This window comes from Canis aureus, chromosome 29, assembly GCF_053574225.1.
Source record: "Canis aureus isolate CA01 chromosome 29, VMU_Caureus_v.1.0, whole genome shotgun sequence".
Lineage (NCBI taxonomy): Eukaryota > Metazoa > Chordata > Mammalia > Carnivora > Canidae > Canis > Canis aureus.
This window is the reverse complement of record NC_135639.1, coordinates 8,580,810-8,607,500: the sequence shown is the minus strand read 5'-3', so window position 1 is coordinate 8,607,500 and position 26,691 is coordinate 8,580,810. Positions and strand designations below refer to the sequence as shown.

Below are 26,691 nucleotides of genomic sequence, written 5' to 3'. Positions count from 1 at the left end.
AGAAAGGCAGCCAGGCAGAAGGAGAGGGAAGATGGAGACCTCAGCTCTTAGTGGAGGACACGTGAGAAGTGTCTGTGTGCCCTGTGATTTTAATTCATTTGACTGAGGGTGAAGTTACCAGGAGACAGAATGCCTGGCCATGGAGAGCAGTCCTGGGCTTTACTGCAAACCTGCTGGGCAGGGGCTGGTACTGGCTCCCCGCTCTGACCAGGGCCCAGTTGGGGGAAGTGTGAGAATCCCCTTGTCTCGAGCATCACTTTGGGGACTTGAGTTTTCACCATGCCTCCAAGTCCCCACTGGCTGGAATGTTCAGGGGACATGTCTCTCAGGGCATGATCCCAACTGGTAATTAATATTTCCGAAGAGGGATCCCTGGGTGGCGCAACGGTTTGGCGCCTGCCTTTGGCCCAGGGCGCGATCCTGGAGACCCGGGATCGAATCCCACGTCAGGCTCCCGGTGCATGGAGCCTGCTTCTCCCTCTGCCTTTGTCTCTGCCTCTCTCTCTCTCTCTCTCTCTCTCTCTCTGTGTGTGACTATCATAAATAAATAAAAATTAAAAAAAAAAAAAAAAAAAATATTTCCGAAGAATCACAGACCCCATCTCAAATCTGCAGAATCAGGATCTCTGGTGTTGATACCAAGGGACAGGCCCTGTTTCTACCAACTCTGCTGCTGTTCCACACGACAACAGAGAGCGACAGCCCTTCCCAGCAGCCCGACAGTATCTTCTCTCAAGTCAAGTCACCATGGCTAGTTAATATTTCCAAGAAGCTCCAAGCATGAATATCTATACAGACTACAATGTTAGAATGTTAAAACTAGGGGTGTCTGGGTGGCTCAGTCGGTTAGACTCTGCCTTTGGCTCAGGCCATGATCCTGGGGTCCTGGGATCAGGTCCTGCATCAGGCTCCCTGCTGCGTGGGGAGACTGCTTCTCCCTTTCCTGCTCCCCCTTCTTGTGCTTTCTCTCTCTCTCCGTGAAATGAATGAATTAAAATCTTAAAAAAAAATGTTAGAACTAGAACAGACCCTAGATGTCACCTGAGTTCACCCCATCCCACTTCACAACTATAAAAACGGAGGCTCAGATAGGTCCATGGACTTGCCCAAGGTCACACAGTAAGTGGAAGAGCCCAAGTATACAACTCAGGACCTGGGCTGGACCTATGCTAAGAATCTGCCAGTTATTAGGGACATTATTAAGGATAATGTACACTGAAGGAAGAAACCCTAGAGACACAATGTTCTTTTTTTTTTTTTTTTTTTTTGAGACACAATGTTCTAATTAATGAACAGCCACTAGGAAATGGCAGCTAATGACCTAAGCAGAATGGTGAATTATAGATGCCACCTACAATCCACTTCTGATGTCTAGCTACCCGCAATACTGAGTGGAAATGTGGTAGCCCAATCGGTGGGCTAATGGAATCAGTGGGGACAGCCCCAGGGGATGATGAAGGCCAGAGATCCCAGCAGGGCTGGCCTGTCAACCCTGGTGCCCCTAAGGGGATAGCTGTGGGGTCTCCACTGACTTTGTGTCCCAGTAAATACCTGCAAACACATACACATAAAGCTACCATTCTCATGTGGACCATTGACTTGAGGACTTGCTTCAGGTAAGTGACTAAAGGTTAGAACTGACTGTTCTTTAGAAAAAAAAAAAGATTTTATTTGTTTATTTGAGAGAAAGAGAGAGAAAGAGCACAAGCAGGGGGAGTGGCAGGGGGACAGACAGGGAGAAGGGAGAGAGAATCCCAAGCAGACTCCACCCTAAGTACAGAGCCCAACTTGGGGCTCGATCTCATGACCTTGAGATTAAGACCTGAGCAGAAACCGAGAGCTGGATGCCCAACTGTCTGAGCCACCCAGGCACCCCTGGAACTGACTGTCCTGAGCACAGCTGTGACCCACGGAGTTTTGGTAGAAAAAGTCAAGAGCAGCAGGATGGCACCTGTGAGGTTTGGTTACTCTCCCTGGGTCTCTCTGTGAGGTGAAGGGATTGTTTTAAGGTCGCCATAGAGGCTTCCTAAGGGTGCCTGCCTGCCTCATTCCCCTCCAGGAGAACTGCCCATCTGTTTCAAGGGTGAGATCTCTCTGTGTTTGCACCATTTGACACACTTAGCAGGTGGGCACCGCTGCCAGGACATCCGGTGAATGTCTGACCCAGAGGGCGCCTCCCTAAGGGCAGGGTTGGGCCAATCCCAAACTCTGTCCCCAGCATCTGGAATTGGGACACAGTGTCAGCCTCCTCAGAGCCTAGAGGTAATATAGGATTTCTTTCCCTCTAATGTACAAAAAAGACAGGCACCCAGGATGTGGAGAGAGCAAAGAAGACCCACGTCTATGGCTGGGCCTGTCGTCGTGGACATGAGGGGCCATGAGTCCCCCCAAATGCAGAGGGCCTCTGTTCCCTGGTTCCTGGCCGTCATGAGGACAGTCATGTTCTTGTCCCTTCTGAGAATTGCCATGTGTCCTGGTCTGAGCAGCTCCTGGCGACAGAACCATCCCAAAGAGCGCTCTGATGGCACCTACTGTGTTTAAAATGTCAGGTGAGTGGTTGTGGGAGGGGCAGGGGGCTTGGGAACAAAGAGAAAGAATGGAGCTTTCTGGTTCAGTCTCCTTCCTGGATGGCCACGTCTAAGGGAGAGGGGAGTGGTCAGCGTATCCTTAAGGAAGAATGTATTCATTCTAGGGGACAAAGAGACTGTGTCTTGGGGCGGTCATTGTTAATATGGGTCTGGAAAAAACTGCAACTGGCAAAATCTGTCTACCCACCCAGGACGTGCACCTCTGCATCTCCATGTCCCACATTTTGATTCCTTCCTCTACTGCCAATGATTGGCACAGGGGGTTCAATAGTATTGCCCCCAAATTCATGTCCACTGGAGCCTCAGAATGGGACCTTACTTGGAAATAGGATCTTTGGGGCAGCCCCGGTGGCTCAGCGGTTTAGCGCTGCCTTCAGCCCAGGGCCTGATCCTGGAGACCCGGGATTGAGTCCCACGTCGGGCTCCCTGCATGGAGCCTGTTTCTCCCTCTGCCTGTCTTTCTGCCTCTCTCTCTCTGTCTCTCATGAATGAATAAATAAAATCTTAAAAAAAAACAACAACAACAACAACAAAAGAAATAGGATCTTTGGAGAGGTACTTGGTTAAAATGAGGTCCTATTGGATTAGGAGGACCCTAAATCCAAAGACAGGTGTCCTTGAGAAGAAGAGAGGTAGGAAAAAACACAGGTGCAAGCCAAGGAAGACCGAGGACACCAGCACGCAGATGAGCCTGGAAGAGAGGCAAAGAACACGTTCTAGAAGGAACCACCCTGCCGCAGTCTCTGACTTCTGACCTCCCAAACCGGGACAGAACAAATGTCTGAGGTTTGAAGCCCCCCAGGTCATGGTACATTGTTATGGCAGCTCTAGGAGATGCACCCCAGAGGGAAAGGGCCGAGGAGGGCATCCCTGGAGTTTGCCATTTTTGAGATGCCTGTGAGAAAACAGCAGAGTTTCATTCCAGAGTCTGACTGGCTGATGAAGGGAAGCCTGGGGGGCTCAGCGGTTGAGCGTCTGCCTTTAGCTCAGGGTGCGATTCCCAGGATCCGGGATCGAGTCCCGCATCGGGGTCCCCGCAGGGAGCCTGCTTCTCCCTCTGCCTGTGTCTCTGCCTCTGTGAGTCTCTCAGGAATAAATAAATGACTGGCTGATGAAGACTCTTCATGCTCCACGGGGACACCTGTTTTGGAGTAGGTGTCCTCGAAAATGTGAACAAGGAAGCCAGCCTGTTCTGTTTACACTCATTTACACTCTGGACAGAGGGAAACATGTTTGCTGGGCACATCTGCTTTCATATTTCACGTTCTGGTTAATTCTCGCTGCCGTCCTGCGAGGTAGGAATCTGGACACCCCCTTTACTGCTCAGGAATCTGAGGCTCAGAAATGTGAGCACCTAGGGGGACCAGAGCTGACAAGGGGCAGACTTGGTCCGGTTCCCCTTCCGGACCCCCTCTCATGCCCAAATGCTTTCCAAGGAGTCATTCTGTCCTTAAGGAAAATCATTCCGTTTAAATCAGGGAGAAAATGGCATGATCAGAGTACCTGCTGGAGTCCCAGGCGTGGAACCCGCAACAGGCCCTGCGCCTTGGAGACCACGTCCTCAGGCAGCGGCGTTCCAAATCCGTGGATTACATATTTATGTAAATAGTTTGAGGGAGGCAGGGGCACCTGGTTGGCTCAGTGGTTGAGTGTCTGCCTTCGGCTCAGGACGTGATCTCGGGGTCCTGGGATCGAGTCCCACATCGGGCTCCCCATAGGGAGTCTGCTTCTCCCTCTGTCTATGCCTCTGCCTCTCTCTGTGTCTCTCATGAATAAATGAATAAGGTCTTTAAAAATAAATAAATAAATAAATAAATAAATAAATAAATAAATAAATAGTTTGAGGCAGTGCAAGTGGCGGGGTGACTCTCATGCTCTGTTTTCCCGCCACCTCCACTGAGCTGCCCCCCACTTTAGTATTTGGCTTCTGACCTCACCCCGGGCATGAGCATCAGTCGGTGGGAAAAGAGAACACAGAGGATGGAAGGTGGGAGAGCATCATGGGCCAGGCCTGGGATTCACAGATATCAGGGGGTGATACGGCCTCAGATAGCTGCAAGGGAGTCTGGGAAATGTAGTTTGGCTGGGAAAGAGGGGAGTCAAGTTTTGGTCAACACCTCTCAGCTTCTGTCATACTTGGTAAACGTCTTCAAATCTTGTGACCACCCCCCACCCCCCACCCCGCTACTCGCCCCCGCCCAGACACTCCACTTGTAAGGAGCCCTGGCTTCTGCAGCCAGTCTCAGGGTCCCTGGAGGAGAGAGGGCCCAGTGGCGGGTCTCCAGAGCCCCTCCTAAAGGGGGCACTGTGTGGGACCCAAGCTGAGCCACCCTCATTGGAGCCCCATCTGGCACGGGGGGAGGGAGGACCCAGCCACAGAGGCTGCCCTGCAGAGACCTGATGGCTGAGGCTGGCGGTGTCAGTCCTCCTCTGCTGGCCACCTGCCTCCCGAGAGTAGTTCTGTTGGAACCCCCAGGGGAGGGGTGGCCTCTCTACTCCTTCCCACAGGTGTTTCCAGCAGGCTTGCCCCAACACTGTCCATGCCAGAGCCTTACCTGAGACAACAGCAGGCTTTGGGGGTCACCAGGCCACCAGCAGACTCTCCTTGGCTCAGTATATAAAGTGCTAAGGCCGAGCCCCTGGGCCCTCAGATGCCCAGTCACCTCAATGGCTTCCGGAGCCCCTGGAAGAGTGTCCAGTCCTGGCCCTTCTCTTCAGGTGGCTTTGAAGGTCCTCTGACTTTGCAGACGGTCAACCTTACGTGCATAGCCTGCTGTCCCTTCTCTGCCTGGTGGCCTCCTCCTCTTCCCACCATGCCCTTTCTAGCCATAAGGGGAGACAGACGTCCACCTTGGCATGAGCCCCAGAACCCCAACACCAGCACCACGAAAAGCAGATGGTTGCAACCCAGAGTTGAACCCAGAGGGCTCCTCACCAGCGGGAACCTGGTGGCGTTCTCGTGGCTCATCTCTGGGCCTGCCAGCACTCTCTGTTTGCAGCATTCTCCTGCTGGGGATACATCTGCAACCTTAATTATTACAATTTATTAAATCTGGAGAAATAAAATCTTACTGAGCTCCCCTTGCCGCCACCCCACTGCCCCACCAAAATGGAGTATCTTATTTTGCTAACTGCTTAAACATATAACTCTAACAGAAAAAAATTGTCCCCGTGGCTCATATTTTTCATCATTTGGTCATTAAATAGTGATGGATATAAACCTATAAAGAACCTAAACTGAACCTTTTAACAATCCATGAGCAATACTATCATTTCTTTAATAGAACCTGCTGACCGCGCCTCGTGCAGACACCATTTGTCATTTTCAGCACGCAATAATCAATAAGTTGGCTTGAAAATAAATAATATAACAGTCACAATATATTATCTTTCAGACTGGCCTTATACTAACCATAAAATTGGACCAAAATAAGAGGAAAACTTTTACATAAATGTTAAAAAGTTAGGAACTTCATTTTTTTTTTTTTAATTTTTATTTATTTATGATAGTCACAGAGAGACAGAGAGAGAGGCAGAGACATAGGCAGAGGGAGAAGCAGGCTCCATGCACCGGGAGCCTGATGTGGGATTCGATCCCGGGTCTCCAGGATCACGCCCTGGGCCAAAGGCAGGCGCCAAACCGCTGCGCCACCCAGGGATCCCTAAAAGTTAGGAACTTCACAGCGGGGCCTAGTACATGAATTAAATCATTGTCATGTCTCATTGTCTCTGTCCCTCATCTGCTTTGAGTTCTGTTGAACTGGGCCGTCGCTGCTGCCTGCTGCTGAGCCCAGGCATTGGGGTTGTGGTCAGAATGGTACGTGGGGGGCCAGAGCTGAGTTCTGACACGGACATCCTGGAGTTCATGCCAGGGACCCCTCCTCACGTAACTTCAAATAGAAAAGGCCTGATCGGCCACACCCCCAGTGCCAGCGCTCGGAGGCACTGTGCTTAGATCTTAGAGGGGGCCACGGCCCAGATCCAGCCTCAAAGATTTGGGTTCTGTGAGAGGGAAATGCCACAAAAAGTCCAGCCCACCAGGTGGCACTGATGGAGAGCAGGTTCTAGAAGTAGCAACTAGTGGCCCCAATCACAGTAATCTTCCTGGGTGGGGCAGCCCTTAGCTGCCCATCCACAGCTCAGCTTGCATTTGTTGGCCATCTGGTGCTGTTCTTCAATGATAATGGAGAACCCATCAGCCTGGGTCCCTGATTCATTCGCTCATTCATTCATTCATTCGATAAAATGTTACTGAGAGTCTGCTCATGTGCCAGAGGTACAACAGACAAAAATTCCTACTTGCTGGAGCTTATATGCCAATCAGGGCCATACAACAGAAGTGATATGTGAATCTGTGATACCCCAGGAGGGTGGTCACAGCCAGGAGCCTAAAGCTCAGCAGCACCACGTTGCTGTGAGGAGGGTGACCAACTGTCCCTGTTCACTTGGGACTTTCGGTGCTGCAACCAAGGCAATCCCAGGCCAACCAGGATGATTAGTCATCCTAGGGCAAGTGTCAGGGCTGGATCTCAAGTTCACTTGGATCTAAGGCTTTCTAGGCACCCGCCTACTGATCTGCTCCAAGGGGGCATCTTCTCACTAATGCTGGCTTCTTCCTGGGACACTCTTGCAGCAATCTGAGATGGCAACTGTCACTCAGAGTTCTAGTATGACTGGGCTGGCAAAGATGCAGAGATTATTTTGGCTTCTCTTCCAATTGGCACTCATACAGACGGAGGAGCCAATCTCCGCCCACTCACTCAGTAGCCACATGCCCTCAAACTACTTAACCTGTCTAAGCTTTGGTTTCCTCCTCCGAAGATGGGAGGAAAGGCACATTTTCCAGCAGGGTCTTTATGAAGATTTGACATCATGCATGTGACATAGCCCGTGGTAGGTGTTCCCTAAGTGGTGGTGTTATTAATACATAAAGCATTTTATCCCTGGAGCTAATGGGAAGAACTTCTGCTCCTGGGGGCGGTGTGGAGGTAAGAACCAGCACTGGCACATTTATTATGAATCAGCTGGCTGTGTGGAGCCAAAAATACTCTCCGTGGGTAGCGTCTCTGTGACTGATATTAAAAATGACTGATTTAAGGGAAAGTGCTTCACCCCTGTTGCAAACTAAGAAGGTAGGGCTGGAGTATTCTCAGCCTTAAATGCTGCCAGTATTTCATCTTTGGGTAGTCATAAAGTTAAAGGTTAATAGGCTGTACAAATGACAGAGTTTAAAGGGAAAAACGGGGAGGGGACGAGGAGCTCTTGGGCGGCCGTGGGTGCATTGGAGTTGGGTGGCCGCTCACCTGCGGGGACAAACCGTGGAAGTGGGGCTGGCTGGGCAGTTCCTGGGCCTTCTCGTTTCTGCTCCCACCTGGAAGCTCCTTATCCCAAGAGCTCTTTTTCGCAGAGGGGTTTCTTTCCTGGTAGGACTCGGGGACACGTGGTCTTGGAGAGAGGGAGGCTGGGCAGGGTTGTGAAAGTCCGTGCTTAGTGCAGAGCCCAGAGTGCCAGGCTTGCGGCGGCCTGGGGAGAAGGCTGAAGGCTTCACGTGGAGCTGAGGCCCATCTTCACGCCGTGGAGCCAGTGTTCAAACTCTGGTTCTCAGAGCTCTGGCATCACAGCAGAATCACTGGGGAGCTTATTGTTCAAATGCAGGTTCCTGGGCGCCCCACCCAGACATTGAAGGGGGGGCCAAGGAATCTGTATTTTAACAAATTCTCACCCGTCTCCAAAACTACAATGGATTATCTGTGGGCGCACTTGAGAAACCCCGAATCAGCAAATGCATTAAGGTCAAGTTCTCCATCCAGATTCCTGAACCTTCGGTGATGACGGGACTTTGAGGGTTATCAAGTCACCAGCTGCACCCAAACCAACCAGGCACTTGTTGCAACTTAACCCCTAGTGGCTTATCTGCCAAACATGGTCTTGAAGATGCTCATGAGGGGTGACCATGAGGACGGACGACTACCCTCCCCCATCATCAGGAAATGAAGGTGCAGCCCAGGAATGACGTGCCCAGGACCACAAATGACAGAGCTGGCCTGTGCACCACAGGCCTCTTCTTCCCGGGGGTAAGGGCACGGGTTGGCTTTGCCAGTCACCACACGAGCCTTGGTGTCACCTGTTTCTACCTGTACTTGGGCCATCTCTGGCCTGGGCTCCGTCCGGGAGCCGACAAGCAGAGGGTGCATGTGAATTTGTCCTGGCTGCGGATACACGCATCGGGTCCCTGGAATTCAAAGTTTGCCCCCAAACTGAAATCTTAGATCGAGCAGAAACTGAGCTACCTGCAGACACTGACTGGTTTTAGAGAGGAAACAAATGTTAAATTCGATTAAGCAGAACCCCACTGTGTATGTCCCTCCCAGAGACTTTTTAACCCAGTTTTTTTCGCACGCACCAAAAAATGTCTTCTCTCTGTAAGGAATTTAACAGATTCCAAAACATGCTTATTGTTGTATTTCCTTAAAGCCATCCCCAGTTCCCTGGGTGGCTCAGCGGTTGAGCATCTGCCTTCAGTCCAGGGCGTGATCCTGGAGTCCCGGGATCGAGTCCTGCATCGGGCTCCCTGCATGGAGCCTGCTTCTCCCTCTGCCTGTGTCTCTGCCCTTCCCCCTCTCTCTCTGTGTCTCTCATGAATAAATAAATAAAATCTTAAAACAAAACAAAACAAAACAAAATCGTCCCCAAAGCACCAGAAAGTACTGGGCACAGGTCCACTTTAGGAGAAAGAAACAGGCCCAGAAAGGTCAAGTGACTTGTTGAGGTCCTCAGGTGGGCAGACTCATGGCCCTCAAAGATGTCCACACCCTAAGCCCCCCAAAATGCAAATACGTTACTTTTGTGGTAAAACAGACTTTGCAGATGTAATGAAGTTACGGGTTGTGAGGTGCAGAGAGGATTCTGGCTCACGCTTGTGGTGACGCAGGTCCTGACACGGAAGAGAGGGAAGCAGGTGAGTCAGGATGACTCCAGATGAGAGGGACTCACCCCTTCATTGCCGACTTTGAAGAAGGAGGGAGGGACCGAGAGCCCAGGAAAGTGGGCGGCCCCTCAGGAGCTGGATAAGGCGAGGAAACTGATCTCTGAGAGCTTCTGGAAGAAATTCAGCCCTGAAGACACCTTGATTTTAACCTGGTGAGATCCATCTTGGACTTCTGACCTACAAAACTCTAAGATGATGAAGTTTTTTGTTTTGTTTTGTTTTGTAAAGATTTTAAGTATTCATTCATGAGAGACGCAGAGAGAGAGAGAGGCAGAGACACAGGCAGAGGGTGAAGCGGGCCTCCCACAAGGAGCCCGATGCGAGACTCGATCCTGGACCCTGGGATCATGCCCTGAGCCAAAGGCAGATGCTCAATCACTGAGCCACCCAGGCGCCTGATGATGAAGTTTTTTTTTTTTTTTTTTTTTTTTTCTGATGATGAAATTTTAAGCCACTGAATTTAATCCACTGAATTTGTGATACCTTTTTAAGAAAAAAAAAAAGACTTTATGTATTTATTAAAGAGAGAGCGAGAGCACAAGCAACAAGAGGAGAGACGAGCAGAGGGAGGGGGAGAAGCAGACTCCCCACTGCACAGGGCTGGATCCCAGGACCTGAGCCAAAGGCAGATGCTTAACCAACTGAGCTCCCCAGGTGCTCCAGAATTTGTGATCCTTCTTAACAGCAGCAATGAGACACAAAGACAGTCACATAGAAAGAAAAGAGTGGAATTGAACCCAGAGTTGCTGGCTCAGTGCAAGACCCCTATGCTGGGGAGGCCAGTGGGAGGGATACACACCCGTAATACTGTGATTCCTGCTACTTTTTCTCGGAGAGTGATAACAGCCACTGGATGGTAAACTATTCAAACTCCATTAACACCATCTCCCTTCCTGTCCTCAGCTGGGCCTGAGGCCCCTACTCCACACCCCAGCCTCCTTCCTACCCCTGCCTAAGGGACATGACTTGGGAGACTCAGCCTAACCCCAGCCCCAAAGACATTGGCTCTTTCCTCCTCCCCCAACGTGGGCCTGATGGGGATTCATGGAGTGCAAGGAGCCAGAGGAATCTGCTGCTTGCCCAGCTCCTGACTCTGTGCAGGCCGAGGCAGCGAATGTCCTCCGGGCCTGTAGGGTCTGGAGCCTTGGCTGAGCCCTCCAGGACAGTCCTGGGAAGCAGCTTCTTGCGATCAATCTTGCCACAGTCTCCATGAATTTTAAATAATAGCAGCTTTGCTCTTTCTCGCTCACTCCCTGGGTGCGTCAGACTGCAGATTTTACAAGATCATATTTCTTCACATTTTCATACAATTATTTTAAATGGACAAGATAATGTTGAAATTCTTATTTAAAATGTATGCAGGTAGAGAATGAGCCTTCCTGCTTTTTATATTTAACACCAGACGGGGCAATAGAAGGGAATTTTAACAACAGAATTGAAGTGGAAGTGTCTTATGCATTCATGATGGACTAGGGTTTTAAGCAGCTGGTTTTCTTTGATGAATAAATAATTATACCCAAAATAGATAGTTTGGCCATTATTAATCTCATTTTAGCCTGTGCACATTTTATTGATTCTTAAGTACAAGAATTTTGTGATTTTCACCAAGGGGCTACTTTCTTAATTAAAATGTAAGTTAAAGAAAAAAAAGTTTCAGCAGTTTTGTCAGAGGCAGGGGGAAGGGGCAGAAGGTCTGATTACTTCTAGAATGAATCCTTTCCAGACTAATGACCCCCAGAGATATTTCATGCAGCCAGCTCACCTCCAGAGCAGCCAATGAGATTAGCAGAGGCCGAGCCAGAAGGGAGTGGCGAGACAGCACTGCTCGGGGAGCCTGGGTGCCCAGCACCCTCCTGTTCGGTCCCCATCGTTGTGACCCTGGTGCTCTCTTTGGCAGCACACCCACTAGAATTGGAATGTGTGACCCCAGGAAGCATAGATGTTTGTCCTCCTCCTCCCCTGACCCTTCCCCCTCCCCCCCCCCATGGGGATCTCTTGCACAAGCATCATGTTCTATTCTGTTAAATGTTTACTAGGATTTTATAAACTGAGACCATTACAAAGAAGAAAATTCAATAATCTTATGGCATAGATAATACATATTGACCTTTATAAAATCAAGGGGGTAGGTATACTCAGAAAGTTCAAGTAGGAGAGAGAAGTAGCTAATATTTATAAAGCACTCACGTGGTTTTCAGCATTCAGAAATTGTGCAAGGGAAACCTGGCATTCTCCCGGCTTATGGATGAGGACAGAGAGGCTCAGGGACTGGGAGTCATGGTCCAGGTTACTCAAGTGAGAAGGGTTCTAGCAGCACTAGGTTCCAAACCCAGCAACCAATCTCTCGTGCCCATTAATGCAATGATGATGCTCCACTACAACTGAAGTGAAAGGTTATAAAGAAAAAGCAAGGGACGCCTGGGTGGCTCAGTGGTTGAGCGCCTGCCTTCAGCCCCAGGGCTTGATCCTGGAGTCCTGGAATCGAATCCCGCATTGGGCTCCTCATAGGGAGACTGCTTCTCCCTCTGCCTGTGTCTCTGCCTCTCTCTGTGTCTCTCATGAATAAATAATAATAATAATAATAATAATAATAATAATAATAATAATAAAAAGCAAAAGCCAGTTGTTCCCCCAGTCCTTCCCACTAAGGGAATCCCTGTCAACAATTCCCAGTATGTCTTCCAGAAAAAATTAGACGTGTGCAACAGCATCATATTCTGCTTACAAGAGTCAAAAATGTGAAGCTGTGAGCATGTTTTCTCACTGGTAAAATGGTGGGTCTGTTTGAAGCCCCAGCCCCAGCCCCAGCTTCCCCAGGGGGTCGGGGGGGCACCTCCTCTCCAGCCTCACCTGCTGTGGTTCTGGGTCTGCCTTTAGACAATGGAGGCTCATTGCCGTGGGAAGCACCTGGTGAAACATGAGGGCTCTTGCAGCTCCAAAGCACATCACCCCACACAGAGAGGTCCGCTAGCCTGCCCCTAGAAGATTTGGGGTTTTCCTCCAGCATGAAGTGATTGGTAGGCATTTATGGACCAGTGGTATGAAGAAGACAGAATTTGAAATCCTGGGGTAGCACTCAGCCACACTCAGAGAGGGGCACAGAAACAAGGCTTTGGAGGGAGGTGCGGGGTCCATCCTGGATCTCCCCTCTCCCCTCCCGGCACACACTCAGCCGGGACCCATCTCCCTCATTGGCCACCAGGGAATGAACTGAGGTTGTACATACATTTGCCTATGATGACAAATGACCACAGGTCCGTGGGGAGGCCAGCCAGCCCTCATTGGGGTCATCTACTCATAACCACTCAACCCCTAAAATTTCCAGTGTGTTACCAGATTTACCCTTATGGCAAATGATGACACTTCTTTGGTTATCTTTACCAGTGCCAAATGGATTTCACCCCACTGACTTGCTGTCCTGAAAGCCAATGAGGAAATGGGGCACGTGTTCAGAATTTCACTTGACATGTCACCTCCCTCGAAGGTTTCCTTAGTTCTGTGGCTGTTCCTACTTTACTTGCTGACTCCAGTGTCTGAGATTTACAACTAATTCTGATAAAATTTCAGGGGAATTGGAATGGTTATGGCTGTTTTTCTTTGATGGAGAATCAAACATGTGACTTGAGTGAATACTTGCCTTTTATTACCCATCCCTGTCCGTAAAATATCTGGTTTATGTGCCAAGAAAAGTATAAACATATGGCACAGTATTGGTTTTTCAGTAACTTGGCTTAAGCCAAAGGGGAAAAAAATCCCAACCTGACACTATTTATGAAACAATTAATGTTGTCAACAGCCTTCCCACCTGCTGAGTTACACACAGCCATCCAGGCCATGATGACTCCAAGAAGTGTCAACAATTCTAATATGAACTGTTGAAGCAAATCCATTTGAAAGGACTTATTTCTATGACTTATAAAACGTGATGATGGATTGCTCTCCAACTATAGAGCACAAAAGATGCCTTATTCTCCAGTAGAATTCCCACCGTAAAGCCAATGTCAAGATAACAAGCAACCATGATGTGCCAAGCATTTCCACAGTGTCTCACTGAATCCTAACAACAACCAGATGAGGTGGATATTATTATTATTGTGATGTACCATCTTATAGCTAAAGAAGCTAATTCTCATCAAGGTTGAATAGCTTGTTCAAGGTCACGTTTAGAGGCTGCACAAGGATTTTTGTCTTAGTCAGCCTGGACTGCTATATAACAGAATATCATCCACTGGTGGTTTAAGAGCAAAATTTATTTCTTACCGTTCTGGGGGCTGGAAGTCTCAGACCAAGGTGTCAGCGTGGTCGGGTTCTGGTGAGAGCCCTCTTCCTGGCTCCTCGCTGTGTTGTCACATGGCAGAGAGACAGATCTCTGGTCTCTTCCTCTCTACAAAGGTGCCAATCCCATCATGGGGGGCTCCACCCTCACGACCTCATCTAAACCTAATCACCTCCCAAAGGCCCATCCTCTAATACCATCACACTGAGGGCTAAGGCTTCAAATGGTCTATAGCAAATTCAAACTGGCTTTGGGGATATAAAAGACTATGTGTCCCACAGCAGGTCACTTAGAGAGGCCGATGTTGAACCTCACCTACCTAAACAAATTCAATTTTCAAAATCAGTTTTTAAAAAGGCAAAATACTGTGGAATACTATGAAAACTGGCAGTTTCCTATAAACTTACCTTATTAAACATAACCCTACCCTGGGACCAAGCAATTCCACTCTTGAGCATTTACTCAACAAAAATGAACACATCAGCCCACAAAGACTCACACAAGAATGTCCATAGCATCCCGAAACTGGGAACAAGGCAAATATGTTTCAACAGGTGGACAGGGAAACACATAGTGGTACATCCATACACCACACACTAGTGAGCAGGAAAAAGAGGTGAACTACTGATGCCAGCAACAATTTGGATCAAGCCCGAAAACATTCTGCTGGGCTAAAGAAGCCAGACACCAGGGAATAGATAACACATGAGTCCATTTACGTATATGAAATCCTAGAACGGATAAAACTAATCTATACTGGCAGAAAGCAGGTCAGTGGTTGCCTGAGGCTCAGGGAGGGAGGGTGATTGCAAAGAAGTGGCTAGGAACTATCTGGGGAAATAGAAATGCTCTCTCTCTTGATGTGGTGGTGGTTACACGGGTGTATGCATTTGACAAAACTCATTGAACCGTGCACTTTAAATTGCTACATTTTTATGGCATGCAAATTATACCTCAATAATAGTTTAAACAAGGCAAGATGGTAGGGCATATTGAAGAGCTCATGCTCTCGAGGTGTGAGGACCTGACCTCCTCGGCCCCACAATTTTATGGACTCACCGCATGGCATGGGAACATGTTGCTTAACCCCTCAGGGCCCCAGCTTCTGCATCCTTTAAGCAGAGATGAAGATGCTGAGGCTGTCGGGGAGGGTTCGTTTGGGCTGCACAGAGTAGAATCCTGAGGCAGATTTCCCAGAGATGTTTATAGCACCTCTGCTTAGACCTGGTTGGCTAAAATCTAACAGCATGGTCCTCCCAGCTGCAAGGAAGTCCTTCATTCCAGGCAGCAGAGTGCCCTCCTAAAGAAACTGTTTTCAGGGAGAGGGGTGAGGATGCTAGGGGGAGGCAGCCCTCAGCCTCTGCCCCAGATAGCTCTTCTTCGCGAAGGATCTGAGGAACCAGAGAATCCACATACCAGTTCTGTGGCGCTCAGAGCACACGGTTGCTAATATCGGTTTTTAATTAGATATCACTGATTATTCCTTTTTTGAGTGGAATGTGTTCGACGCAAAAGCTGCCACTTTTGAAGCTCATTAAGTAGCACCTGCCCCTCCTTCTTCGTAGGAGACCTTCATCTCTCTGCAGCAGTCAGAGTTCCTGGTAGGATCAACCAATGCTCCAAGTCTAGGCCGCAGCACATGCAATAATTATTAAAATAACAAATATAATCACGACAACAACAGACATCAATGAGCTCATACTGTGTTCCAGGTGCTGTGCTAAGTGCTTCACATTCATTTCCCTTAATTCTCTGCACACCACCTCGAACTCGTGTGGGAGGCTTTTGCTGCACTTTGACAGCCCAATACGGGAACCCGAACAAGGTCTTGGACCGTCGCACGGATCTGGGAGGCTCACTTCTGCCGTGGAAACTGCAGAGAAGAAGCAGCCTGTCCTCCCATCCTTGGTGGCAAGGGCGTGTCACATAACCTGGGCTTTAATCAATCAGGCGCTCCTGCTGGGACTCTGGTCTTGGGAGGGGGGCAGGACAGTTGGCGGTTGTTGGGAGCAGAAGCTGGTGGCAGTGCTGGGGGACTCCCGTGTCAGGGGAGACCCGTGCTGGCAGCCCCTGCAGCAGACAAGCTCTGACTAGGAAGTGCTTCTGGCCTGCTGTGTGCACACAACTGTCTAGACTCCTCAGGCACCCGCTTTTTTCTGAGCCAGGTCTCCAGCCTTCCCACCTCTTCTTGAATTGCCCCATACCCTTCCAAAGAATTCCTCTCTGCTGGATCCCACTGCCATTTCCACTGGGCCCACCATGAGCCTGTACCTGGAGGCGCCAGATGTCACCTCTGTCAGCAGGTACGAAACTGGCCTCTGGTTCTATACCTGGGCCCAGACTCTCTTCAATGCTGCGTGGAAATCGCACCTTCCTTGAGTTTCTGTCCCAAGCCCCTCTCCCTTTCAGGACTCCAAACCAGTTCACCGACCTGGGAAGCTGGGGGCAGACACCAGGCCATTCTTTTCTCATGGTTCTTTCAAGTTAAATATAATTGAAACAAAACAGGATTCTTGCTCTTCCCTCTGCCAAAAACCAAACAGAACCAAACAAAAACAAAAAACTAACTTCATCCACATTGTTAACTTCTCAAAAAAGAGATCACCAGGTTTACAAATGAGCCAAATTCTACATCCAGTTGTGCACTTAGCTAGGAACTGCCATGCTACCAAAATAATAATAAATCCTCTGCACACATATTGACCCATTTCTGATATCCAGATGGCATCTGTGGGGGTAGATTCATCCACTATTTGATTGGGGTGGCTGGTCTTGGCAGGGCACGCCAGTTTAATTTATTCTTTTTTTTTTTTAAGACTTATTTATTTATTTGTTCACAAGAGACACAGAGAGAGGCAGAGACGCAGGCAGAGGGAGAAGCAGGCTCCATGCAGGGAGCCCGATGTGGGGCTCGATCCCAGGACTCCAGGATCACGCCCTGGGCCAAAGGCAGACGCTCAACCACTGAGCCACCCAGGTGTCCCAGTTTAATTTATTCTTAACCATCAGCTTCACCACTAAGTGAATTCCCAATCTACTATTATTTGCTCAAAGAAACTTATTTGAATTGATTTGACAATCACTTTGTCCTTAGATTTCAGGACAAATAGAAACCCACACCAACTTTTTTTTTTTTTCTGGAAAACTTACACTGAATATAAATTCCCAGTAGTGCCGCAAAAAATATTTCTCTTCATCTTCACCAGCATCAAGCATTATCCTTCCCTCTTAGCTTTGCTACTTTATTAAAAGGTATTTTGTTGATGTTTTCCTTTGCATTTGTTTGAGAGTGTAATGTTTGTTATCATAACCTAACTTCCTCTTTTTCTTTTTTTTAAAGACTTTATCCATCTATTCATGCGAGAGAGAGAGAGAGAGAGAGAGAGAGAGAGAGAGAGGCAGAGACACAGGCAGAGGAAGAAGCAGACTCCATGCAGGAAGCCCGATGTGGGACTCCAACCCGGAACCCCAGGATCACGCTCCGAGCCAAACACAGATGCTCAACTGCTGAGCCACATAGGCGTCCCCATAACCTAACTTCTGAACCTAGCTTCTCTTAATGAGAAGCACATAGCTCATATATACGTCCCTGCTAGTTCTCCTTTTTTCCAGAATTTTCCATGTGCTTCCTTGTGACTACTATTTCCTCCGTCTTTACTCTCCTCCAATGGCCTTGGATCTTACCCAAACTCCTTCCTCCCTCACCTTTGTCTCTGTCTTCACAAAACGTTCTCCGCAGGTCTCTGTTACATATCTGCTGGCACAAAGGAAAGAGAGGACCCTTGGAGTTAAGCTGACCTGAGTTCAAATCCTGAATTTCTGCCTATTTGCTGTATAACTTCAGGCAGAGTGTCTGAGTTCCAGCTTCCTTGCCTGTAAAGCAGGTTACTGCAAGGTTTAGGATCAAGGTTAGGTTCAGCACAGAGCCTGGCACACAGCTCAGTAGCAGCTCCCATTATGATTGTGGCTTCCCAAGTTCTTAGTCCGAGTTCTTAGTCCGTCTCCTTTTCAAGATCACTTCTCCCATTTCCCCGTCCCGCACCTGTTACTCATTAGCTGGGTAACTCAGCAGGACACCTACTGGTACAATTCTTACACTATGCTATTAAAAGTAAAATTTTCTGGTACTATTTAATAATGTACTTTTTTTGCTATTTTTAAATAATGGAAAATGTGTGAACTGTGCCTCTCCTTATTGCCAGGTGCTCCATTACTGTAAATTGTGAAATAACATTTTAGTGAGTAATATTCCTTCTCCAGATCATACATCAAATATATGTCATCTTCATTGTTTACTTGACGCTTTATTCCACCCATTAAGATACAAGCAGAAATAAATTTCACTTCCCCTCCTGTAGATGCAATTTCATTTCGATCACACGTGTCAGTGGGAGCAATAAAACATCAATTAAGCAATGAAATCGTGACAAATACGTGGCATTTGATGCATAATTGCCCCCTCCAATCTCATTTTCCCCAAGGCCAAGGCTTTCTGGACCATTTATGTTCCATGTTTCACCCTCCAAAATCAAGCCTGTGCTTCTACCCCTCTTCCCCTAGGATAGATATCTTGAATGTATCCCACCCAGAAGGAGCTGGGCTGGGAGGATCTTATAATCACAAAGTCGTGGTCTTGTTATTCAAATCAGGAAACTGAGTCTCAGGGAGGCAAAAGCCTTGCAAGGTCAGTTCAGGGTACCCTCTGCCCCCACTTCCTGGGATCAGAGCTGGGGAGAGAACTCCAGCCAGCTCACTTTCCACCAGATTCATGACTGCAGGGCAGGGTAGTTCCCCACGCAGAGAAAAGGAAAAGGCTGGGTGCAGAGCAGGGAGGATCTCAGAGCAGGGAGGCTCCTGGGGCGCCTGGGTGGCTCAGTGGTTCAGCATCTGTCTTTGGCGTAATCCAGGGGTCCTAGGATCAAGTCCCCTATTGGGCTCCATGCATGGAGCCTGCTTCTCCCTCTGCCTATGTCTCTCTCTCTCTGTGTCTCTCATGAATAAATAAATAAATCAGAAGAAGGAGAAGGAGGAGAAGGAGGAGGAGGGAGGAGGAGGAGGGAGGAGGAGAAGGAGGAGGAGCAGGAGGAGAAGGAGGAGGAGGAGGAGGAGGGAGGAGGAGGAGGGAGGCTCCCTGGGAGGCCCGGAGGTGGTGGGCACTTGGCTGAGGTGGCCCTTGTAGAGGGAAGGAGGGACACAATAACACAAAGTGAATGTTCGAAAAAGAGTGTTCAATGGATTAAAAATATTTGAAGCAGCTTCCCCCCTGGAGGAGCCCACCTGATGCATTGGCTAAAAGCAGCGCAGAAGTGAATTTGCCCCCTGGTCCACAGGCTGGGCAAGCAGAGCTGGCCGGCTCTGATGATCCCACGAATGTTAAAGATTTGGGGTCTCTGCCACCTTCTGAAGCCCGCCGCTGGCCCCTTTTTCCAGGAAAGGCTGCCACAATTGGACTGCAGTGGCTGGCGGAGGGGGTGGAGGGGTATGAAATGGGCCGCGCCCGAAGTGCCGTGGAAAGGGATGTTGAACTTCCACTCCCTGTTTCTGACAAGTAATTTTCTGCAGAGACACGAGGAATAATAGGAAGAACTTGGCTCATTTTGGCAAATTGCTCCAATTTTCCCACATTCTCGGCCCCCTGTATCACCTGCCCCCACCTGTCTATTTGGGCCACTTAATGCTCTGGATTCGGACCTAATAGAAGCTGTTTGTGTGGCCCTGGCCCGAAGGCTAGACTTGTTTTCAGGACAGAAGCTAGAAGAAAAACCAATCTGGACATCTAAATCACAGCCAGGACTCATTACATAAATGATATATTTACACAATTGATCCCTTTTCTACTGGGTAATTAATCCGGCATCGGAACTCTTAACGATTTAATTGTCATACGTTCCAACTGAAATGGTTGCCACAAATTTGCAAAGACAAGGCACGGATTGAGGAGAGAGGCCTGGTTTTGTCCAGGAGCGGGAGTGCTTCCCCATTGTCTCAATATTGCTACCAAAATGGGGGAAAGCCAGCGGGTAGCCCCCAAAAGGGCAAATGCGGAAGGATGGAGGCTGTCTTGGTGCACGGCTCGCTGGATTAGGTGGTTTAAGAGATGGAGTGGCCTGGGGCAGAGGAAACTTAAATCCAGAAGCTACAGATTGGGGTCCTGTCTCCACCACTGAGTAGGTGGGTGCTGGCGCTCCAGCCAGATCCCCAGATCCTGCGCACACACATCTGGCCCATGCCACCTCGGAACTGCTTCCCACGACAAGCACCTGTGACTTTTTTGGAAGACTGCCGTGGGGGCTACTGGAGCCACTTTGCCCGAATGATAAGGCTGCTGCAAGTAGGTGCCTGGGACTTTGTGTTGCTCCAGGGTGGCCTCACCCAGACTGTTCGGGAGAAGCAGGAGCATGACAGGTGCAGCACCTTTGCCTCTGACTAGGGCACTTGGAGGCATAACTGACTCATCGGGGCTTCCCCACAGGGCTGTAACTCCCCAATGGGATCAGAACAAGCCCACCCACTGCAGAACTTGACCTAAGGTTGCACCTGACTTGTCTTCCCTGCCCAGCTCTTCCCATCCTTCCCAGTCCCCCTAGGACCACTGTCATAATCAAGAAAATCCTTGCCTCAGGATCTGCTTTGGGGGCCCCGATCTGGGGTGATGGCTGTGTGGCTGAGTGACCTTGGCAGGCCTCACGCCCGTCTATGCCTCAGGGCCATCATCTATGAAGCAGACAAAATAGGAACACTCATCCCACCTGTCACCAACAGCTGGCGTTTATGGAGTGCATGCAGGACACTTCCACGAGACACTTCCACACATTCTCTCATCTGATCCCCTCAGCAGCTCTAGGGAGAAGGTACTCATATTATCCCTATTTTACAAGTGGATAATTGAGGCACAGAGCAGTTAAGCACTTTGTCCTCATTCACGCAGCTGGTAAGCAGCAGGGATAGAACTCAAACCCAGACAGTCCGGTTGCAGAGCCACCTCCCCTGGCCCCTCCTTCCCACACAGGGCATTCCACCCAGCAGAGCTATGGTCTGGACAGAACAATGGAAGCAGTGAGTGAAGTGCAAAGGGTCCTGGACTCCTCTGGCACGAGGGATGCCCACGCCCACACTGTCTCACCTTAGTCCCCAGGAAGAAGGGGGCGGATGTTGTCCACGTCACTATGGCCTCTGTGCAGACCTCACGGTCTTACAGGAAGAAGCAGAAGCATGCCTGCCCAGCCAAATCCCACAGCTTCTCCTACCTCAAGAAGGTCTTGGATAGCTCTAAGGACCCAACACACGGCTTCCTGGGGTAGCCATGCTGGCCTGTGCCCTTTGTGGAATGAAACACCTGTGCAGCTGGAGCACCTGGCTGGCTCAATCAGTGGAGCATGAGACTCTTGCTCCTGTGGTTGTGAGTTCAAGCCCCATGTTAGGGTAGAGCCTAGTTAAAACAAATTAAAAATAAAATATTAAAAAATAAAATAAAAATAAATAAAAATAAAAATAAAATATTAAACCAAACAAACACCTGCACAACATAAGGGAGTAGAGGCCATGTCCTAATGGTACAACCAGGATTTGCTGAGAGAAAACACTTATGAGGTGTCTGCACTGCCTCAGGCCTCTCAGCTGGGTCAGCCAACGAGCCTTTGCTGGTTGCACCTGCTCAGATTCTCCCCAACCCTCCAAACCCAGGCTGACTGCCCAGGTCTGACATCCCAAGCTTACAGCTTCCTACTTAAGGATATTCTCTACCAGGACGTGGGGTAGCATAAATTTAAGAGCATAGGCTTAAAGTCAGATAACGTACATGAAGCATTTAGCATCACGACTGTTTCCTGGTGTATAAACGCACACTAGAAATAGGAAGCGTTTTTTTAGTCATGCACACTAGAGTAAGAATCAGTCAAACTGTCAATCAGTCAAATTGACAGGTGAGAATATGTTTTCAAGCTAGCATAAGCACAAAAGGGAAATTAATATAAGGATACACAGAGCCTAAAGAGGGAAACGCAGCCAGGCCTCAGGTGAGTGAGTGCAACCAGGGATAGGACCGGCTCCTCTCTGTTAGGCAACTTCTTGCTTCTCTTTCTCCAGATCTGCTTCCTTCATTTCATCATGCATGTGGCTAGAAAAACATGTCCAGGGCTGCCTGGGTGGCTCAGTCCGCTAAGTGTCTTCTTTGGTCCCAGGGTCCTGGGATCCAGCCCGGCATTGGGCTTCCTGCTCGGTGGAGAGCCTCCTTCTCCCTCTCCCTCTGCCTGGCACTCTGCCTATTTGTGCTCTCTCCCTCTCTCTCTGTCAAATAAATAAATAAAATCTTTAAAAATATAAACAGAACCAAAAACATGTCCAAATACTTCCAGTCAGTCGGCATTGCTGCATGTTTCAAGCATGGCTACTGGGAATGCAGGCTGGGGAGGGAGAGGGGCAACCCCCCGGGCAAGGAGGTGTCTCAATAACCTGAGGTCCATCTCATGCTGGGAGTGAGAGCGTAAGGCCACGGGCACAGAGAAGGCAGCAGGGGTCTGTGAAAAAAAAAATTGCTGTGCTTGGAATTCACACGTCCATCCAGCCCATCCCAGCTTTGGGTCTTTGGGCAGGTTGATCAGCTTCTGCTTCCTTGGATATAATCTTGCAGACTGGAGAGCATTGCATGCAGTAACATTCCTTCCACATGTGCCTCACCAGTGCCTGCCTCAGAGTCGGTGCCCAGGACATTTTGATGAGAGGGTGATGGAGAAAAATGTCACTTTTGCTAAAGGTTTGCCCTGCTCACTGGGCTTAATCTCTAAATTTGGCAATCTGGAAATTAAATCTACAGTTAAGGTCAAATCGTATGGGAGGCTGAACAGTAGAACCATCAAACAGGAGAATTATTTTTACTGTTGGCCATTAAAACATCATATCATAGGGACACCCGAGTGGCTCAATGGGTAAAGAATATGACTCTCGGTCTCAGGGTCATGAGTTTAAGCCCCATGTTGGGCATAGAGCCTACTTTAAAAAAGATAAATAAAAATTTTGGGACACCTGGATGGCTCAGTGGTTGAGCATCTGCCTTTGGCTCTGGGGATCGAGTCCCACATCAGGGTCCTCTGCCTCTGTCTCTGCCTCTGTGTCTCTCATGAATAAATACATTTTTAAAAAATCATATTATTATCCTGCTTATTATTTTTTCAAAGTCTGAAATCTTGTTTATCCCATCAACTAGTTTGGCTTCCCCACCAGAGTGCGAACCCTAGGAGATCAGGGCCCTCCTTTGTCCTATTATCGTCCCTGTCTCCCCAGAGCACAGGCTGGCACCTGGCACTCAGAAAGTCCTCGAGAAATGTTAATCTTGTTGGAGCGTGTGCCCCACCGTCTAACTCATGGGGGCTGTGGAACATCAAATACTGATGCGACAGTGATCCAGTTGACAAAATAGAAACCAGGTGGAATCGGACATAGGAACATCACAAATCACTCCAGTTTTAGGACAGGTATATGTTTGGGCAGAACACAGCTGCATTAAAGTTCTCAAATTATGATCTATATGCACATATGTAGGAATGTAGTATCGGTCACTTTTGTTAACGTTGTGTTTGAAACTCCAGAACTATTGTGAGTCTGGAATGGGTCAGGCCCAGAATATGGCGGGTAGATCATCGTTCCCTCTGTCTTGTTTTCCATTATTATGATTGGGCCTCTACCCAACACATCTAAACCCAAGATTCATTATAATCCTGCTCTGGACCAATCATTGTGTAATATGTGAGCTGGTGGACTTGAGCTCTACCTCAGGCTGAGTGGCCCATCCGACTTGGCACCCCACCAGAGGTGGGGCCCTGGTCTGTCTAGCATGAGGCCTAAACTGAAAGAGCAGCAGCTGCCCCGGAGAAGCTCTCTTATGGCATAAGAGGGCAAGGCTCACCATACAATTACATTTCCAGTCTCTGCTTGCGACGTGCCTGCTACCACCTCCTTGGCCCAAGCAAAGCAAGATGGCCAGACCTGAAGTCAAGGGACAAGCTTGGAAGTGCGCGCATCATCCTAAGGCCCAAGGAAGTCCCGGACCAAGCTGGATGGCCAAGCTGGAGTGGGAGGAGCAAGCCTCCCCTGGACAGGCTATTCTGAACAGCAATTTCATCCACCACCGCCTCAAACCAGGTTTTCTTCTATCTTCTATGTTCTTCTAAATGATGGCATTTCTAAGTAGATACGCTTTTATACTTCATATTTCTGAAATTGAGATAAGAATGACAATTAGAGTGTATATTTATTGCAGTGATTTCATGTCGTTTTTTTTTTTTTACCTAAAAGGCTGTTACAAAATTGATGGTGTATTTTAAGATTGATAGTGTCTGCGAATTGTGGAAATTCAGTAATTTATGATCGACCTCCTAGACGCTGCACTCTCAAGCGCATTCAGCTCTTTCCTCTCCCTGACTTCTCTGTGTAACCAGTTAGCAGGTCCTGTGGCTCTGGCTTCTTGATGAGTCTCAAGTTGAATCCCTCCTTCCATCCCCAAGCCATCTCCCTGTTCAGATCCTCATAATCTCTCTCCTGAATGGTAGCCACAACCTCCTGCCTGGTCCTAGGTGCCCCTGCTCCCACCTAGCCTCACTCTGAAGGCAGATTTCTCTTCATGAACTACGGCTCTAATCCTGCCATGGCCTTGCTCCAACACCTTCTCTGGCTCCCCACTGCTGCAAGAATATCCCAGCTCCCTAGCTGCGTGTTAGGATTCTCATGGTGGGCCCACAATCTGCCTTTACAGCAAACTCTTGCTCCCACGCACCACAGATGGGACAACCCCATCCTCCATCTGCAAGGGTTTGGGTTTCTATACATGTTGTCCTCTCTCCCAGGAATGCCTCTATGGCCTCCAGTCCATGTTTGTTGAAATCTCATCCACCTTAAAGACCTGGCTTCCATGCTATCCTCCTCTCCTCACCCTGGCCACGAGAAATTCCAAGACAGCTGCCCCCAGAGCTCCCTCTTCAGAATTCACCTCGAATTTCTCAGATGTCACCTGCTGCTTTCTCTCTTTCTCCATGCTGGCACTCATCCTGTCCCAACTTGATTTTATAGCTAGTTGTGGTCCCTGTTTCCTGCCCTAGATGGTAAGTTCCCAGAGGGCACAACCTGATCAACCCCTTTAAGGGGGTGGGACACACAGTAGTTGCTTAATACATGTTTGCCAAGTTGCACTTAAGTTTGCAGCCTTCTAGACATCCTGTGTTGCAGGAAAACAACATACACCCCGGAGAGTGTCAGTGTACAAATCACACTATCCTGCATACTTCGGGGTATGCAGGTATGCAGTTTACTGATCAATCATTACAACCCTTTCAGAGTTTTAGAAAATGCTGACACCTTTCAAGGAGGAATCTCCAGGGCCAGAGTTACTTTAGGACCTCCTATTTATGGAGAAAATTGGGGCAAACTCATGTCTGGGGATGACTTCCTTCTGCCTGGCATTTCTGAGAGAACCAGCCTCGGCAAAGGTCAGTTGTGAACAGTGATTGTGGGAATGCTCTTCTTTTTCAATTGTGTCTAATCTGTAGGAGTTTTTCAGGGACGTGAGAAAAGGACACAGCAAAATCACAGCACTTGGGAGCTGGATCTGTCTAGTGCAACCCTTCACCTTGCGGATGAGGAAACAGGGACCATTGAGCACTCCAGAGAAGAGATGACTTCCTCATGCCACCCAGGTGGTCAGCAACAACTAGGACTGACCCAGATCCAGGCTCCAAGCACCTCCTCCTGTAATGGGCTGAGTATTTGTATCCAGCCCCCACCCAGCCCCCCGGCTCAAGTCCATATGTCAAAGCCCTAACCTCCAAGGTGATGGTCTCTGAAGGAGGGGCCTCTTAGGGGTGACCAGGTCATTAGGGGGAAGCCCTCATGAATGGGATGAGTGCCCTTATAAGAGGCATGACATGAGAGAGATTTCTCTTTCTGCCATGGGAGGATACAACAGGGAAACAACTGTCTATAAACCAGGAGCAGGGTCTCACTAGAACCCAGCCATGCTGACACCCTGATCTTAAACTTCCAGCTTTCCAAACCATGAGACACAAATATTTGCTGTCTCAGCTCCCCTGGTCTGTGGTATCTTAGTTGTGGCAGCCTGTATGGACTAATAGACCCCGTCACCTCCCTCCTGCCCCCCATCCACACACCCAACACTGATCAGCTACCATTCACTGAGCAGGGACCGGCCAGGTACCATGCTGAGCACTCCGCACTCGTGACCTCATCTCAGCCCCATGGCTGTCCACGAGGTGGGCACTGTTATGGCCATCATCCAGATAAGGAGACCCAGGTGACAGGGAAGCAGACCGCTCGCCGAAATCCCTGCAGCCCAGAACTAGCCAGGTGGGGATGAAAGTAAGGTCTGCCTTGCTTTAGATTCGAAACCACTTGTTCTATGCTGCTCCCTGCTTAGCAGCTGAATTCCCATTCCCCGTCAGGCCCAACATAACTACAACGAGAGAACTTTGAGAGAACTTTCCTTTGTGACATCGTGGCAAAACTCTGAGCCCTGCGTCAAGACCTTAGCTCAATCTGGCATGATTCTCAGCATCTGAGGGCCTGGTGCTGACTTCTAATGAATGGATTTGTACCAAGCTGTCAGAGAAGGTAAAGGCTCAGCAAATCGGATGAGGAAGAGGAAGGCAAGTTGTCAACTTTCCTGAGACTTAGTATTTTCGTTTTGTTTTGTGAGAAGGAGTAATAAATACCCTTGACCACACAGTCATGAAGAAGATGTGGGAGGTTGGGTGGGAAAGTGCTTTTCAAAGTGCAGCACATATGAGGCCTGGCCTGGGGGCTCTGGAGAATTCTGGAAGCACCAGGATCTCTGT

At 48.9% G+C, this 26,691-nt stretch overlaps 1 long non-coding RNA gene across 2 annotated transcripts in view; it reads right to left on the bottom strand.

The window, feature by feature from the left end:
- LOC144300985 (uncharacterized) overlaps positions 1-26,299 on the bottom strand; it is a 28,091-nt gene extending 1,792 nt beyond the window's left edge. Inside the window, exons 1-5 of one of the 2 annotated variants that reach the window (XR_013367733.1) lie at positions 26,026-26,299; positions 23,754-24,061; positions 20,976-21,281; positions 20,602-20,692; positions 17,558-17,606 (exon numbers count right to left, since the gene is read on the bottom strand). This is a non-coding gene — a long non-coding RNA (uncharacterized LOC144300985). Of the gene's footprint in view, positions 1-11,594; positions 17,607-20,601; positions 20,693-20,975; positions 21,282-23,753; positions 24,062-26,025 lie in introns of those variants that run through there. The other variant, XR_013367732.1, reaches the window with a different exon arrangement.
- Between the last annotated feature and the right edge of the window lie 392 nt (positions 26,300-26,691).